Source organism: Arachis hypogaea, chromosome 1 (assembly GCF_003086295.3).
Source record: "Arachis hypogaea cultivar Tifrunner chromosome 1, arahy.Tifrunner.gnm2.J5K5, whole genome shotgun sequence".
NCBI lineage: Eukaryota > Viridiplantae > Streptophyta > Magnoliopsida > Fabales > Fabaceae > Arachis > Arachis hypogaea.
The window spans coordinates 8,469,930-8,475,093 of record NC_092036.1 but is presented as its reverse complement, the minus strand read 5'-3'; the positions used below and the strand labels follow the sequence as shown (position 1 = coordinate 8,475,093).

At 24.6% G+C, this 5,164-nt stretch overlaps 1 long non-coding RNA gene across 1 annotated transcript; it reads right to left on the bottom strand.

Moving 5' to 3' along the window:
- Positions 1 to 1,867: 1,867 nt before the first annotated feature.
- Positions 1,868 to 2,737, bottom strand: LOC140183894 (uncharacterized). Its single transcript, XR_011880403.1, has 2 exons — positions 2,510 to 2,737; positions 1,868 to 2,149 (listed from the first exon to the last, which is right to left on the bottom strand). It is a non-coding gene; the product is annotated as an uncharacterized lncRNA (long non-coding RNA).
- Between the last annotated feature and the right edge of the window lie 2,427 nt (positions 2,738 to 5,164).

The window sequence follows — 5,164 nt, the reverse complement described above, 5'->3', positions numbered from 1 at the left end:
CTCCACAATCGATGCCGGCAGTGAGCCAGTGACCACCGTCGCGACCGACGAACGCCGTGAAGAACACTCCTACCGTCGCGGGTCGTCGCGCACCATTGCGGCTGCTGGGTTTTTGGGTTTTGGTCGCGGGTCGTGAAGCACCGTTGCGGGTTCTGGGTTTCTGGGTTTTGGTCACTGGTCATGAAGCACCGTTGCGGGTTCTGGGTTTCTGTCTTTCTGGCTTCTGGGTTTCAAGCACTGTTGCGGGTTCTGGGTTTCTGGCTTCTGGGTTTCTGGTTTTCTGGCTTCTGTTCGTGCTATTTTCCTGGCTTCTGTTCGTTCTTCACTTGCGGTAAGTTCTGGGTTTCTGGCTTCCATTCGAATGTTGCATAAATTTGTTCTTCAATTCTTTGTGAGAGGAATAAATTTGTTCTTCAATTTTTTGTATGTTGAATAAATTTGTTGAAATGTTGAATAAATTTGTTTGTTTGCTGGCTTCATGATTCTGAGGTTATTCATTCATGAATTTCGATTTTCTCTGCTTGATTTTGATTTTTTCTGCTTGATTTTGATATCTGTTCATGATTTTGTTTAATGGCTTCATTATTTGTTTGTTTGCTGGCTTCATGATTCTGAGGTTATTTGTTCATGAATTTGTTTGCTGAAGATTCTGGTAGGTGAGTCCTCTCCTCTTTACTGTGTTCTTGCTGTGTTGTGTATTGAAAAGTTGTTCTTGCTATGTTATGATATGGAATGGTGTGCTATTGCAATTCTTGCAATCCTCTTTGCTGTGTTTTTGGCTGTGTTCTTGTTATGGTATTAATAATTATTCTTTTGCTGTGTTATTGATTAATTGTTAATAATTTATATTACACAATAATCTGTATTTTTTGTTAATAATCTTGCTGTTTTGTTCTTGGTGTTGTATTTAAACTGCTGATGGTGTTGTAGTTATTAACAATTTAGACATAAGTGTCATGTTATTTACATGGTTTTGATTTTTATGCTTGTGTATTTTTAGTCTTGTTTCAAAAATGTTTCAAAAATGTATGTATGGAAGAATACTATATGTATACGCTGCATATTTATGCTTAAGTGCTGACTCTACATAGCTCTCTTCTTCAAGTTCTGCTCTTTATTATGTGAAATTTTAAATTTTATTAAGTTAGAAATTATTAAATTTATATATTTAAAATTATTTTTAGATTTTTAATAATTTTATTTAATATTTAATTAAACCGGTTGAATTCCGGTTAAACTCCGGTTAAACTAATGAACCATTGAACCAGTAACCTCACCGGTTCATTGACCGGTCCGGTTCTCGCAACCTTGGTAAATAAGAAACTCTAGTATTACTATTCACTACAATTACTATCACAATATAATTAATATATTAATATTGTAGTATAAGAAATAGAGAATAGTATAAGAGAGAGAAGAGATTGTTGTTATTACTTATACGAAGGTGAAACTACATTTTACTATTTATAGAGATTACATACTTACTTTTTTAAAACCTTTTTAATGCCATTCACTTTAGAGAATGTGAACCGCTCACAATAAATGGACATCCACATTACAACCTTATCACAACAGTTATATCAATTATTATTATTATTGTCACTAATCAAAATACAAGGTCAAAATAAGAATTTAATTTTAGTTTGACACATTTTGAAAGAAATTAATGCATTCAAGATAAAATGCGAATACATTTGTAACTTTTTTTTAATGTTTGATATTTTAAATATATACTTTACTAATTTTGCCATGATTTTGATTATCGAAAATTTATTTTACTAAGCAAGGATATTATTCTAGTCAACCTAAATTAATTTTGATATAAATATTATATAACTTTTATTAATTTAATTTTTAACGCTATTGATTATTATTCAACCTATGGTATACCAAGTTAAAGTCTAGCATATGGTATACATTTTATTTCTTTTTCCTTACTTAATTTTTACAATATTTAACTTAGATAGATGTAATAAATTATTAAATTTACATCTTTGAGTTGTATGTAATTAGCAACATACATTCTGTCCCATAAAACAACAAAGATTGCGACAGTCTGGGTTGATTTGTTTTCCACCCTCCAAGACAGTAACACGCCTTCCTAACCCATCTGCTCCACCAATTTGATTTATATCTTCTATTGTATTAGCTGCAGGTACACAATCACATTTTTTTTAATCCACGAGTAAAGTATATTTTTTATCCTTAAAATTTTTTAAAAATTTTAAAAATATTTATATATTTTATTTATTTTAATTTTGTCATAAAAATTTTCGATTTATATCAAATATATTTTTAATGACTAATTTTTTAAAAAATTTAAAATTAATTTAACAATAATTCCACAAAAACAACTTTTAATACGAATAAATCAGATATAATTCTCGTGTATTATTAATTTATTATTAGATTATTAGTCTTAAACTTTCTAAAAATTTAAAGTTAACAAGTAATTTAAAAGCCCTTTATAAACATTTTGATGATATATAAAGCAATTGCTACAACACACCTGCTCCTGATGGTGGAGGACAAGCTTTTGCTGGGAAGTCCCGAGCCAGAACCTTGGAAGGGATTATAACAATTACGGCTAAAATTGCAATCAAAATAGCATTTTTGAAAGCCATCTTTTAGTTGCAAAAAGAAAATAGAGCTTTATTTTGAATAGAAAAGAAAGATAAAAGGAAACAGTAGTAGATAACTTAAGTTACTAGGTATAAATAGGGGAATTGCGTTGTTAAACTAGATTGACCTGATATATAATTAATGTCTATGATTTTTTAAATTTATATAATAAATGAATAAAATTGTATCTTTAAAATTAAATTTAATAATTAAAAGTTATATAATATTTATATCAAAATAAATTATTTTAAATTAAAAATAATAATATATAAAATAAAAAATAATAATTAATATATAAAAATATAATATTTTGTTATTAATTTTACTGTAAAATATATATTTTATTTGTAAAATACGATTTTCAGATGTATTGAGTATACTCGAAATTGTCCCAAAAATGACATAAGATAAAAATGACAAATTTAAATAAAAAATATATTTTAAATTTAGCCTGGATATTAAACACCCTAGATATAAATATGTTAAACAAAATTACAAATATCCGCCTAGTAAAGTATATATTTAAAAGAATAATATTACACATTTAAATTTTTTTGTTAATTAAATCTCTTAAGTTAGTCTAACATAATAAAAATTAATTACAGTTAACATTATTTTAAGTTTTATTCCTTAACTTAGTTTGACTTGGTTCATACAAAAATTTAAATGTGTAGTATTATTTTATTTAAAACATCAAACATTAAAAACTGTTATAAATGCATTCACATTTTATTTAATGCATTAATTTCTTTCCAAATGTGTCAAACTAAAATTAATTTCGTTCTCATTTGAGCTTTTATTTTGAATAGTGACAGATGTTAAAATAATAATAATAATAATAATAATAATAATAACAATAATAATAATAATAATAATTTTTTATATAACAATATAATTTTTCTGAATCTATCTATCTATCTATTTATATATTATTTGTGAGTTTTGGTTTAAGTGAAGTAACATTCTCTCATGAATTTATTTTTCTCACGTTTTTTTGTTTTAACTAACATCGTATGTATGATATGCAATATAAATATATAATATATTAGTGTATATACCTATATGGCATGAAAAGTATTTATTTAATTTATGTTTTTATTAATATTTTTTAAGTTTACTTTTTACTAATCTATTTAGTTTATTAAAAATAAGTAAGAGTCCTAACTTATCTTTCTAATTTCTAATAAATAAATTTTTGCATTTTTATCTTTTTTATATTTTTAAAAAATAATATATATTTAAAATTTTTACTCATTTTAGTATTAATAGAATAATTAGAAGATGAATTAGGTAGTCTAATTATTACTCATATCGTATTATTCTATATTATATTTTTGTATAAATATTTTTAATAATTACTAAAAAAATATATATAAATTTTTATTACATATTCATATATGATTTATTCTATCCTACTTGATGAGGTAAGACTTTATTGTTATACTCATATATGATTAATAAAAGTTAACAAGTTGTATTGCAACGGTGTAATTTTAAATAAAATAGCTAAAATAGAAATTCTGTAAATTAAATAAGATAAATACGTATATTATTTTCTTAAATGGATGAATGTGAGAAAATCAATTTGAAAACATCATCAAATTTTCCTTCTAACCCTACTTATTATTCAAAATATCAATTCCCATGATTCAATAATTTCTATTGTATCTATAATATAATTCTCGATTAGATTTTCTATTGACTCTCTCTCTCTCTCTCTCTCTCTCTCTCTATATATATATATATATATATATATATATATATATATATATATATTCACTATTTGTTAAAAGTCGATGTAAATAGTGAGAACTCAATTCAAATACCCACATTAAATCATTCCAAAGTTATTAAGTCTTTTTTTTACTAACACTATCTAATAATATATTGTAAATTAAATAATATCTTTCAAAATTTTAAGTTACATAAACACAAATAAATAATTTTAATCATTAACAGAATTATATACATATTTATAAAAACAGAAATGCTACTCAATCATTGACAAATTTATAAACTGTTTTTTATAATTAATTTAAAAACAGAAATGCTACTCAATCAATAATATTCACTTATTAGTCCAACACCTCAACCTATATATATAACATAATTCAATTTCTAATGTTGGTCATCAATTTTTTAATATTGCAATTATTTTTTAATTATTTTATATATCTATTTTTCACAATTTTTTTATCAGCTACATACCATAAAATTTCAAAATCATTGTTAATTGATCTCATTTATATTGACTTTTTTATTTCTATTTTTTTATCACCGTTTTATTTTTTTTTTCGTTACTCAAATTTCTATAACACTGTTACACCCTCAATTCTCTTTTCTTCATCTATATTCATCCACTAGTATTCATCTTAAAATTATCCATTTCGAAAATTAAAGACGCATTATAACATACATGTCACATCATCATATTTCAAATCTAACCTTACACGACTACACGTGATTACATTATATCTTAACGATGAGTTTGGAAAACTCTAAATTAATTTGATGATGAAAAAACATTATTAAAATATTTAAT